Genomic DNA, 13,207 nt, shown 5'->3' with positions numbered 1-13,207 from the left:
GGAGGGGATGGCGATGGGGGAGGAGGCGGCAGCAACCGGCTGCAGTGGAGGGGCAATGGGGGGGCGGGGCTGGCCATCCCCTGATCGGCCACCTGGTTGCCTCCCACAGAGGGTGGCCAGACTGCGGAAATCCCTGAGGACTCCTGGACTGCAAGAGGGCGCAGGCCAGGCTAAGGGGGGACCCCCACCTCGAGTGCACAAATTTTCATGCACTATGCCTCTAGTATTAGATAATACCAATCTCCTATCATACTTTTTGGGTTGGATAGCAGTGAAACAGAAAACAGAGAAACCTGGAACATATCTAGTTGGGTTTTATTTGGGGTTGGTTATCATTATTATGGACACATTCCCCCTAATTAACAGAAGTGCTAAACAATAGTATTTCAATAGTGAATCCCAGCCCCTCTGTGGTTAAAGTGACTGACGAATAGGTTCTCCTGAGTTAGGTCTTGCTTCTATTACCAAAGCTAAGCTTGATAGAGACTATTGTGGTACATTGTAGACATGGCTCTATATGGAATTCAGCTAGACTGACCGCTTCCTACCACTGAACATGGAAAGAAACCTGGTAAGTAACTTTGGACCACTCCATTTTGGGCAGCTGTAGTGTCTGTACCTCATTCTCAGATATATTTTTCTTTTTCCACTGAAGAGATGCAATGGTGACATTGTGCCTAATATTTCTGCCCATAAACTATTTATTCAACCATAGTTAAACGAATAAATAAATACTGAGAGAACATGAAAGAACGACTGTATTTGGTGATTGATTTTCATATATAACTACAGAACTCTGATTTTTGCAGGCCTGAGAGATTTGTGATAGGACTCAACAGATCCCCAGCTACTCTCAGAAAAATATGATCAGGATCCAAAAGTTCCTGTTTAGTCACTTCTCAAGAACAGCAGTTGTCTTCTAAGATTTATTCCAAGTCTCCTGGCAGGCAAAGGATACACTGTCATGCTTTTATTTTTTTATTAGATTTAGGCCACTAAATATAATTTACACCAAAGCTCTGAGACCAATCACTCCAGGAAAAGTTTCATGTTACCAAGACAATGTGTCAACTGCTTTGTAAAATAATAACACTATTGATCTGTCAAAATAGACTCTTGATGAGCAGGAAATAAGTTATTAAATTATTAATGGGTAGCTTCAACTGGCTTTCTCATTTCTAGCTATTCCCTTCTTATAAATATGAGATACAAAACTATATGTACAAGTCAACTTAAGATCCTACGTAGTTAATAAAGGGCTTTGCTTCGTTTGAAGAGGTAAGTCAGGGGTTTCTTCTAAGATCAAAACTTCCAGTAGAATTAGCGTAACAGATTTGGATATGGGGTGAGAAAAATTATGCATGAAACAAACAAAAATTCCAGAACTAACCCATGGTCAGAAAGTATATATGTGTAAGTTTATTATTAGGTAAAAGTTCTCAATAAAACTTTCTGATTGTGCAAATTATAAAGTTAAGTACATTTTTCTTTGTACATGAATCTCTAATTTGCCACAACAGTAGTAAGTCAGACTAATCCATCTTCTTACTGAAAAAATAAGCATTGCTTGATTTTAAGAATATGTTTTATGACTCACTGTCATAAAATGCCTATTTTTAAGCATTTTAAAATGCCTATTTTTAAGCATTTAAAAAAGTAACATGTTTTTTGCAAAGTCATCATGTGGTTTCGATAGTAAATGGATTCTTTATGTTAGATCATCTAGTCATATAACCAAAAATTATTTCACTTTACCATTTAGCTCATTATATTTCTTTTCTACTATCTTTGGTTTCTTTTACCTCATGCCGGTGGGCATAATTATGAACATTGACTTCCACTGTGTATACGAAACTGTTGGGATTTCATCCCTGCAACTTCTAAGTATTGGAATGCCCCAATGTTGAATTCTTTGGTGATCACTTTTAGTCCCAGGGCTTTATTCAACCTAGTCTATGTTGTAAAGAGGCAGATTTGTATGTCCAGCAAAGCCCTCTCCCTTGAAACACAAACCTATATGCAACTTCCCACCTCACATCTCCACATAGAAGTACACTAGACATTGCAAGCTGCACATGACCAAAAAAAAAAAAAAAATAGTGGATCTTCACCTCAAACCTGCTCTACCATTGTCTTCATCTCATCTGATAGCAACGACATCCTTCCAGATTCTTTGCCCACATCCATTGGTTTCATCTTTGAATCTCTCTTTCTCTCACATTCATTTATGATGACTGGGGAAGCTTGGTTGTGAAGGAAAAAAACAAACAAATAAACAAAAAACAGCAGTTCTGATCATGGAAACTGCACTCATTAACGCCTTGCAGAACAAAGGCCGTCTCTTTTTGTCTTCTGCACCGTTGAATGCTAATGCTAGGTATTTTGTACCTAATATATAGGACAAAATAAAAAATGTTCGATAAGTGCTGAATTGCTGAAGAACGCATAGTTCTTTCAATAATTTTGGCAAATAGTCTTTTTAAAAATGTTCTGAAAACTATCTTTAAAAGTTAATGATATACCATACCAAGTACACATACACTCATGCTATTTATAGATGTGTTTACCAACACCAAAACGTCCCCAATGCTGTTAGCTAAGCAGTTCCTAGGCTTTCCTGCTAATGATCAGGATGTCTAATGCTAAGTTATGTGAATAGTTGAGAGGTGCCATTTGTAGGTTTCATTTTAATGGTTTCTGCATGGGAGATCTTCTCATTATAACCCTTGCTTATGCAGAACCTGCACTTTATCTTTGAATTTATAGCTAGTTTCCTGGTAAAGTTTTCCAAGCCTGGATATCTATACTTATCAGAGAAATTTCCCAGAATTTATATTTCCTGTATTCCACTGACCCAGAACATAACTTGATTTCCCCATATTAAAAATATTGTGTGTGAATAGCTGGTCCTTTCATTTCTGTAACACATACGTTTGCAGGCTTACTTGACTAGAAATTCCTCCTGAGGCATTTCACATGTTAAACTGAGAAGCACATTAAAGGGTTTCAGCTTGAAATTTCATATCCATTATGTCCAGCACCAAGTTGTCTATGAAATAATAGTAATGAATAGCATTTGGAAAGATGATGAAGTTGTGAAGTAGCATAAATATCTAACCTTTTATTCGGAATATAAAAGTATAAGCTTTACCTTCAATCATGACTGAATAGTAATGGTCAATGAGATTTTCTGCAGTATTTCAACAGTTTCAGAAGTGTTTCAGTCATAGTTCAAGGGTGGCCTGGATATAAAGATTTTTATGATGACACTAGAGGCCTGATGCACAAAATTTGTGCATGGGGGGAGGGGGTCTCTCAGCCCAGGCTGCACTCTCTCCAATCTGGGACCCCTCAGGGGATGTCTGACTGCCGGTTTAGGCCCGATCCCCGGGATCAGGCCTAAACTGGCAGTCGGACATCCCTCTCACAATCCAAGACTGCTGGCTCCTAACCACTCGCCTGCCTGACAGCCTGATCGCCCCCTTACTGCTCCCCTGCTGGCCTGATGGCCTCAATTGCCCTCCCCTGCTGGCCTGATCACCCACAACTCCCCCCCCACCACCCGCTGTCCATCTTGTGGTGGCCATCTTGTGATGATGTGAGGGCATTGTGTGAGGGTATGAGGGCCACCTAGGCTTTTATTAGTATAGATATATTGAAAGACTGAAGGAGCATATGTTTTGCTTTGTTTTTATTTTTATTTTTCACATGCTCTAGTAATTTATTTTCTACTATGTCAAATAAATGAATACCAAGAAATAAAATGACTAATCTTAAACTTTTCAAAAGTCCTCAAGCAGCCATTTTTCATCACAGCCTTCATCCATAGCATCTGTTACATGCATTATTTCCTGTTTCTAACACCTTTCCACCTTGTTCTGAAATTCCTACTTATTCTTCAAGGATTAGTTCAGATGTCAATCACTGTCTTACTACTCTGAGGTACCTCTCCACTCATCACTGCAGCCTCCACTAGGGAATCATTTTCTCTTTCCCCTCTGACCTCATAGTAACTATCACTAGGGAATATCTGTCCATATCTTTCCTGCTAGACTGTGACCATCTAGATGCTAGATACCATATCTTATTTATCTCTAATTTCTCAGAGCAAAGCAAATAAAGTATTAAACAATGTTTGGAATTTAAAGGAGTAAACCAGGTAACATTGTAATGTCTTTAGATCATGTACTTAAACAAAGCCTCTCTTTTATAGAATCTACACTTTGCAATCCTGAATCTCAAGCAAAATATTATTGTGAGCTGCCGAGTGACAGAATGTCTCAGCCAGTCGGCATGTCATGATCAGAGTTCTCTAACATGTGTACTGGGGACAGAATTTACAGGAGAAGCTGCCTTATCAGGGTTAGTAAAAAAGTACATTGATCTTTCCTAAAATTGGAATCACACTACCTATTCTCACCCAGATTTCCTCCAGCAGAATACCATCCTCACTGAGACATGTTGGACAGTAAAGAATGGAAATGGATCATCCACAGCCCTGTCCCACCCACTCTTTTATGAAGAAACTACCTTGAACCAACAGTAGTCAATCCACTGCTGTCCTCAAACCAAAGCAACTCTCCAGGTGACTGAGAAAACCTTGACCTACCATCATGATCCCAGCACACAGATATTCTCAAGTGTTTCTGTAAGCATTGACCAAAGTGGGGTGAACCACACTGTAAGGCTGGCACTAACTTGAGAAGGAGATAAAATGAGTTTAACAGGTACAGATACTAATTTTACTGCTCTACAGACCATTATTTAGTGTCAACAAATATTGCATTGCAATATACTTCTTTTTTTATTTTTTATTTTTATTTTTTTTTTTAAATTTCTTTATTGATTAAGGTGTCACATATTTGTCCTCATCCCCCCATTCCCATCCCCCACCCCTCCTCACGGCTGCCCCCACCCCCCTGTTGTCCTTAACCATTGGTTAGGCTCATATGCATGCACACAAGTCCTTTGGTTGAACTCACCCCCCTACCCCCACCCTCCCCTACCCTCCCTCTGAGGCCCGACAGTACGATCGATGCCTCCTTGTTTCTGGGTCTGTTCTTGTCCATCAGTCTATGTTGTTCATCATTTCCCCTAGATGAGATCATGTGTTACTAGAAATATACTTATAAGAACCGAATGTGAGACGAGCAATAATAGTTATGCTGACAGGCAAATGAATCAGTCTGTAGTGAGTTTCTTTCTGGACCAATAGTTCTTTTGAACTATTGTACACATAAGGAACTGGTGGACATTGAAATTGGGTCTTTTTTGAGACCCAATTTCAATGTCCACCAGTTCCTTATGTGTACGTGTCGGCACTGACTTTTCAGCTCTGGATGGTGGACAAATGGTGGTAATGCAGGTCTGACTCCCTCTGGTTTGGTCTCGCCCGGACCCAGGGGCACGGCTTCACCCGGACTCAGGGGCGCGCGGCCTCACCTGCACCTGGGACCCAGCATCACCTGGGCCCAGGTGCGCGCGGCCTCACCCGGACCCGGGCTCCAGCCTCACCCTGACCCAGGGGCATGCAATATACTTCTTGATTTAGGATTTTGGCTTCATCTGAAGCACAGTTGAGAAGGCAGCTAAAACAAATATTTTGGAACTGGAAGGGGACAGTGGCTTTGAAATTTTTAGAACAGGTATGTGAGCAGGAGGCAGAGAGGCTATCTTTGAGTCAGGCTCCTAAAAACAGATTCATGTTGTTGATATGGCTGGTGCTGTTTTATGCTGTGATTCTATTTGAAACACTGGGAAGAGGGATACTGGATTATTCTGGAGTCCTCACGGGCTAATGATCATTCACCACTGATGTTTGAGTAATTTAACACATTGGAAAATAAGTCTGTGCTTCAAATCCTCTATACTGTGGAACCAAGTGTTCCCGGCTTGTTCTATTTTTGCTGTTGGACCATTTCATTTTGTAGACACACTTGGGGAAGATGACAGCATTAATGTAGGTAACAATATTCATTTTGTTTTTATTAGTTTGTTTTTGTAGTTTCGTGTTTTGATGCTTGATCTGACGAATGCATAATACCCAGAGGTGCTGCTCTGTTTGTACTAATAACGGATCTCATTCATACTTAATCAATGATAGAACAACTCAGTCTCGCTGTCAAAGGAGCATGAATCAGACATGTTCATGAGAAGGGATTATATAATGCACATGAAAACTATAGGGAGAGTGGGGCTGAGGTGATTAAGGACAACTATTCTCTGAACTGTAAGGCACTATATAGGATTAACAGACATGCATTTTCTAAATAACTGAATGTTTTGGACAAGCCACTTGAACTATCTAAACCTCAGAATTTTTATCTTCAAAATAGGGTCAGTCTCACTATTAAAAAAATCCATGCATCTATAATTGTACACTTGTATACACTGAGGTTTTAATTTTACAAACTCTATTTAATTGAACTCTATTTAATTGAGCTCTATTTAAACTCTATTTAAGGGATCCTTGTGGTCCCTTAACAGAAAATTTTAGAAGGAATTGGTGCCAATAATATTTAGGAGTCAATAAATAATAATAACCACTTACCAGATGCTTATGTGATGGGCATTATGCTGTTTTATGGGTATTTTATCCTTATTTCAAAACTTAAAAGACCTATCCTCAGAAGGTTTATATAACCTGCCCAGTCACATATAGTTAGTAAATAGCAGAACCAAAATTTAGACCCAGGTCTCTCAGACTTCCTAGCCTAAGCATTTAACTACATCACCTCTGAGTTAAATTCCAAAGCAGCCATATTCATAAAGTTTCATCTTTCAGGTGTACATGACAATTACAAGTGTTTGTCTCTATGTCACAGAAATGACACATCATTTTGTTGTTAGCATGAATGTCCATAACATAAATATTCATTCTACACCACTGTACTACACAACTAAAAAAGGTTAAAAAAATGTAGTCTTAGAAATAAATGTTTTGGCAAACCTAAGGAAGAAACAACAAGTATTTGACTTTGTCTTATCAGTTGTTATGAATGTTGGCTCACAATGTCTACATCTAGGAAAACGTGTTTATACTTCCATTATTATCCTTAACCCATTAGAAGAAATCATCTTACATGTCTATTTCTCTCATTAGACTTGACATTTCTGAAAACAAGCAACTAAGCCCTATTTATCTTTAAATTCTCAGCACATACCCAATGTTATTTATAGAATAAAGAATAAACAGTGGCCATGCATAACTGAATGAATAAGTATCCCCCAAAACCAATTTATCTTGAAAATTCGCCTTAGCATCTCTTCCTTGGTGAGTCTCTGAAAGAAAAAAAAAAATTAAATGGCAAATGTTTAATTCCATTAAAGTGGAAATGGAAAACCTGAGGCAGAAAAAGAAACTGAATGTTTAAAATATGCTTAAATATCCATGCAAAGGAATAAGTTGTGGTATCAGTGTGAAACTAAACCCTACCAATAGGTAGGCAGTCTGAAAACTACTTTTTTAAATGTGTATGTTCTTTATCTGATATATTTATAGAAAGAAATTTAATATCACTTTCTACATGATGAATTATATTGACTTCAAGTGATTTATCCAACTCTATCAAAAGGGAATTTGAGAAATGGGCCATTGTCCAGATCCAGATGACTCATGGGAACTGAGCCGAATAGTAGCTGAAGGAACATGGAGATAGAAGACACTAACCAAGGAATGTGGTCTTAAATTACGATATGAAAACTTAAAAGTATGAAAAGAGACTAGAACTAAGGGTTCTGCTGCCATAGTAGAATCTCTCTCCCTGGTGGTCCTCAGGGGCAGGTAGATGTGCTCTCATTCTCCTCATCTTCCTTATGCATTGACATCCTAGAGTAAATAATATCCCAGAGAGGTTATGTGCATAGAAAATGAATCTATAGTTGTCCCATGTTAGATTTCTCATGTATTTAAAGAATGTGTCCACATCAGCGGCCATGAGTCACACCAAATAAATGACCATCACTCCTTAACTATGCTCTTAAAATTATGCACACAAATAGCTACTTTATTTACATCCCCAGAGTCCTTCTGTTGTCTTTGAATGTTGATTCAGAGGGATAATCTTGTGTTTAAAATCTTTAATTCCTTTTTTTCTAATCTTTCTCTTATTATTTTGGATGGGAGAATAAAGAAATCTAAGTCACACTGCCAAGGACTCACATTAGCATAAGTATTTCTCTTTAGCATGCAATTTAAATGTTCTTATGATAAAAAAAAAAAAAAGGAGAATGAAATCGTTATCTCTCCTGTACAGTGGGAAGAATACTGTGTAATCAATATCAATTTTGTATAAGAGTATTTATTTTAATTTTAAGTGATAGTGATAACATTAATGGTGACTGTCTGCATCCCTCCTATTTTCCTTATATAGCTCCTTTAGCTGGGTAACTATGAAGACAGAAGTACTTTGACAGGTGTCTGAGCTTGTGATAATCAATGAACAAAACTCATTGTGTGTGTATGTTGTTTTTTTCCAGTTGATCCCTGCCCCAGATTCTCTTTCTTTTAAAGTGGAAAGGAGAGCCGAAACCGGTTTGGCTCAGTGGATAGAGTGTTGGTCTGCGGACTGGAAGGTCCCAGGTTCAATTCTGGTCAAGGGCATGTACATTGGTTGCAGGCACATCCCCTGGTGGGGGGTGTGCAGGAGGCAGCTGGTCGATGTCTCTCTCTCATCGATGTTTCTAGCTCTCTATCCCTCTCCCTTCCTCTCTGTGAAAAATCAAGAAAATATATTTTTTTAAAAAGAAAATAAAAAAATAAAGTGGAAAGGAGAAAGCTAAGGCAGAAAAAGAAACAGAATATTTAAGCATCCATGCAAAGGAGGAAATAGTAGTATCAGTATAAAACTAATATTACCAATGAGGTAGGCAGCCTGAAAACTACTTTTTAAAATATGTATGTTCTTTGTCTGATATAATTTATTTCTTTTTTTAGTTAAGGGTTTTCTATGTGATGACTTATATTGACTTCAAGTATTTTAGTTAACTCTACCAAAATGGAGCTTGAAAAGTGAGTCGTTGTTTGACACTTTGATACCTTTGCTTGAGCCCCAGGAACCTGATCCTTACCCACTACATCAGCCAAGCTCCTTTCACTCTATTCCCTCTCAGTGTAGCCAATGGGAGGTACTCCTCTCAAGAGACTGAAGAAGATAACAGGAGTGAAAGGTTGGGAAATTTTCCCCTCTCTAGCTTAGGGATGGCATTCTTCCACAAAACTACAGGTCCTACCTGGTAGCCCCTCCTCACTGTTCAAGTTCTCTGATTTCAGAAAAACCATTTTCTCACTTTCCTTTTAGACCAAGGAGCAATACTGGCTTCTTCTGTTGCTTCTTTCTTGTTGTCTAATACATTTTTTGTTCCCTAATTCAGGAAGTCATCCCTTCATTAAACTTTCTTCCCTGGGGTGGATTCTGCTTCTTCCTGCGTCTTGTGAACAAGACAGAGAAGCATCGATCAGACCGTCAAACCTCAGAGGGAAGGTAGGGGAGGATGGGGATAAGGGGGAGAGATCAACCAAAGGACTTGTATGCATGCATATAAGCCTAACCAACAGACACAGACAACAGGGGGGTGAGGGCAGGAGTGGGGGGGGGGTGCAATGGGGCGATAAGGACACATATGTAATACCTTAATCAATAAAGAAGAAAAAAAAGAAAGTGTATGTGTCACCTGCTGTTGAGTCAGCTCTGACTCCTGGTGACTCCATGATGAGTGATGTCCACAATGTCCTATCCTAGACAGCCCTGCTCAGCTCCTGTGGACTCCTGCCTATAGCTTCTTTTATGTAGTCAATCCATCTCATATTTGGTCTTCCTCTTTTCCTACTGCCTTCTACTTTTTCAGAATTATTATCTTTTCTAAAGACCCCTGCCTTTTCATGATATGCCCAAATAGGATAGTTTAAGTTTTGTCATTTTTGCCTCCAGCAATATTTTGGGGTTTATTTGCTCTAGGACCCACTTGTTCCTTTTTTTTTTTTTAATTGGTCCAGAACATCCATAGAACTCTCCTCTAACACCATATTTCCAATGAATCAATTTGAATCTTGAAAATACACCAACTTAGACCTTTTCCATTCCAATACTTTAATGCTGTTGAAATATCTATAAAAAAATGATGTCCCTCTACTTTATATTATTGAGGCTGGGATGAAACAGTTTCCGTAGCCAGAAGGGCTCTTTAATCCTGGTAGTCAGGAAGCATAGTGATGTCCATAAACTTCATATACCAGAGAACTGCTTCTCCTGGGCCCCATTCTGCAGTCACCCAAAAGGAGTGGAACATCATACTCCCTCTTAATTCAATGAGAACAGACAGGAACAGAGCAGTACGCAGACAGCAATTAGAAAATAGAGCCAACCAAGCCATATTGAGGTAACACTGATTCTATCTTCACTTAAGTTTTTTAATATTTTGTTCACCAGAGGTTGTTTGCATTACTTTTAATTGTAATATATTGCATTTTTAAATTACTTATCTTGGTTACTGAGGTTTTTTTTAGCATCCCCTTACATTTTGAACCCAGGTGAGTTCCTCAGTCTCCTCCCCTTACTCCAGGCCCTGTTCAAAAGAGTCAGAAAATAAAAAGTTGTCTCACATTGAAAGAGAGCTGTTATTGAGGATGGAAGCCAGGAATTTAGACAGACTTAAGTTTGAATATCACCTTAACACTTACTAGCTGTGACCTTGGACAAGTTTCTTAAACTCTCTAAGCCTCAATTTCCTTATTGCAAGATGAAGATAATAATATAGGTCAACAAACCCTAATCTGCATTGCAACATCCAAAATGTTCTGAGAAACAAATGATTTTTCATACTTTTGGCAAAAACTAATTTGCAGCAAATCTGACTGAAGTAGATAAGACAATTCACAGTCTTTCTTTATCCCATGTATAACGTGATTACTTATGGGGTGCCTCCCCAGATCTCACTGGGGGTGGTACAAATTAAAGATATGGCAAAAGCATTCTATAGCCTCTCTGAAATCTGAAAGTTCTGAATTCAAAAACGAATATGAGCCTAAGGGGTTTAGACAATGACTGTGAACTTATAATAGCTCTTTGTGGGAAGTCAATGAGATGCTGCATGGAAGTACATCACAGAGTGGTGAGTAGTCACTGGAAAATGGGCTTTCCCAGAACCCTAAAAAGTCAAACAGAGATTGTATTGCAGGCCATCCAGCCCCTGACACTGCTTGCTCCCTGGTGGGGAATGAAATCTTGCAGACACTGATTTGGGTTCAAGAGGCAGACAGGTTGTTATATAAGTCTTTCTAGAAAATGATGTAAATCCTGACTATTAAAGGGCACGGGCCAGGCACGAATGGCCATGTGTCCTCTTTGTGTGGACAGTGCCTCCTGCCACTCTGGGTTCCTGTTAGATTTGGGGGGAGCCAAGGAAGCTATGCTGAGATGTGCTGCCGCTCTTCCTATCCTGTGTGGCCACCTCCCTTCCGATTAGGTTTGCATCCTTGGCTAATTAAATAAGGAGCTTAATCTAACCTTGCAGTACGTGTGTTGGGCATGGGTCTCTTCCTGTCAATCTGTAACCTGGCTGAAGTACTGCAGTGCTCAATAAACAGCGCCCATTAATGTCATCTTCATCGTGATTATTTCCTAACAGACAACAGGCATTTTTCAGAATTGAAGCTTTCTTAGAAATCAGTTGATTTACAGTATAATCTTTGAGCAATTGCAGATGCAGAGACTAAGATTTCACTGTAATTATGCCTAAAAGCTTGATTGAAGAAAGTGAAAACCTCATCCCTGTCTGGAGTGGGATATGAACTATATCAGCAGAACATGAACATCTAGACTGGACCATAACAGAGACAACTCCCTTAATGGCACATGACTAAGGATTTTACCAATTTCCAGTAAGAATGGAAAGTTAATTTCAAAGCCCTGCTTTATATTCTTCAGAGTTCTTTGTTTTTAATTATGTTGAAATTAACTTGCAAGAACAGTACAGAGTTTTTATTTCACAGAATGAGGGCAGCCATTCCCTTTTTGTATTGTCTGTACATTGTCTTCATAGTTTCAGATGACTACTCTGTGTGGGGACCCCATCAACAACTTCAGTCATATTCTGGTGGGCAAGGCAAACTGCACCAGCTCTGGGCTGTAACCTCATATCTGGAGAAATTGGCTCTGAGGGTGACTCACTGACTGGATACAAACCCCTCTCAGTGTTGCTGATGTTAGTGAGGAGTTGTATACCCACCGGAATCATCTGGCAAATGGGCAGTGAAGCAAATCACTTGACTCACTGTCTGTTTCCTCGTTTATAAAATTATAAAGTCATACTAAAATTATTTTCATTTTTTTCTTTTGCAGAACTCTTTCCTTATATTATTTTTTAAAACTAGGAAGCCAAAAATATGACAGATAAAAGAGGCATTCTGTTTTAAGTAGTTGAGGTGCAGAGTCCTTTATCCCTATATTACCTACCCTCTCCCAATGCCTTTGCAAAGCCCTTATGACTCCAAAGGTTCTTAGGAGACTCAATGGACCAGGTAGTTCCTAAGAAAGAATACTTTCTGCTCCAGCTCTCTCTAAAACCACAAATCTATGAAATCCTAATAGCTGCCATTTACCAAGTGGCTAATGTGTACAGGCCCTGAAGTAAGCATTTATACACAGTATATTATTTAAACTTTAGAAAGATCTTACAAGGACTATGCATCCCCTTATACAGATTAAGTAACTGAGGCTCTAGAGTTTAAATAATTTTCCTGGGGTCACTTGGCCAGAACTTGTGGCTCTAGAATTCAAGCTCAGTTCAACTGACCCCAAAGCCCATATCCTGATCATCATGTCCATCGGGGAATCCAAATCACCTCTCTAGGTCTTTAGAAATTTAAGGCAAGAAACAGGGCATTGATAACTGCTCATTTCATACCCTATGAATCCAGACAACAAATGCCCAGGGTATTCCACAGTAGACCCATTCTAGGGGCAAGACAAGGGGGTAATCTGACTATTCCTGTTGCAGTTGAATAGTGGTCTTCAGAGAAGAGAAATAGGAAGAAGGTACTACCACTCTGAACAAAATGTTAGAAGGTGGGTCCATTTCACAGAAAGATAGTCCTGACAGGATTTGAAAAATATGGCATTTTTATTGTCTCATTAAAATAACTATAATTAATATGCACCTGCTTTGGTCCTGCTTGTATGACTACAAAAATCTTGGAGTTCAAAAATGT

The 13,207-nt window shown here is 39.0% G+C and overlaps 1 long non-coding RNA gene across 4 annotated transcripts in view; it reads right to left on the bottom strand.

Moving 5' to 3' along the window:
• The window catches only part of LOC114230431 (uncharacterized), a 160,097-nt gene that overhangs the window by 41,193 nt on the left and 105,697 nt on the right, over positions 1 to 13,207 (bottom strand). For all 4 annotated transcript variants that reach the window (XR_008557282.1, XR_008557283.1, XR_003616316.2 and 1 more), the window contains 2 exons: positions 9,232 to 9,429; positions 7,164 to 7,281 (listed from right to left, as the gene is read on the bottom strand). This is a non-coding gene — a long non-coding RNA (uncharacterized LOC114230431). The remainder of the gene's footprint in view (positions 1 to 7,163; positions 7,282 to 9,231; positions 9,430 to 13,207) is intronic.

This window comes from Eptesicus fuscus, chromosome 10 (genome assembly GCF_027574615.1).
Source record: "Eptesicus fuscus isolate TK198812 chromosome 10, DD_ASM_mEF_20220401, whole genome shotgun sequence".
Classification (NCBI taxonomy): domain Eukaryota; kingdom Metazoa; phylum Chordata; class Mammalia; order Chiroptera; family Vespertilionidae; genus Eptesicus; species Eptesicus fuscus.
This window is presented reverse-complemented; position numbering and strand designations above follow the sequence as displayed.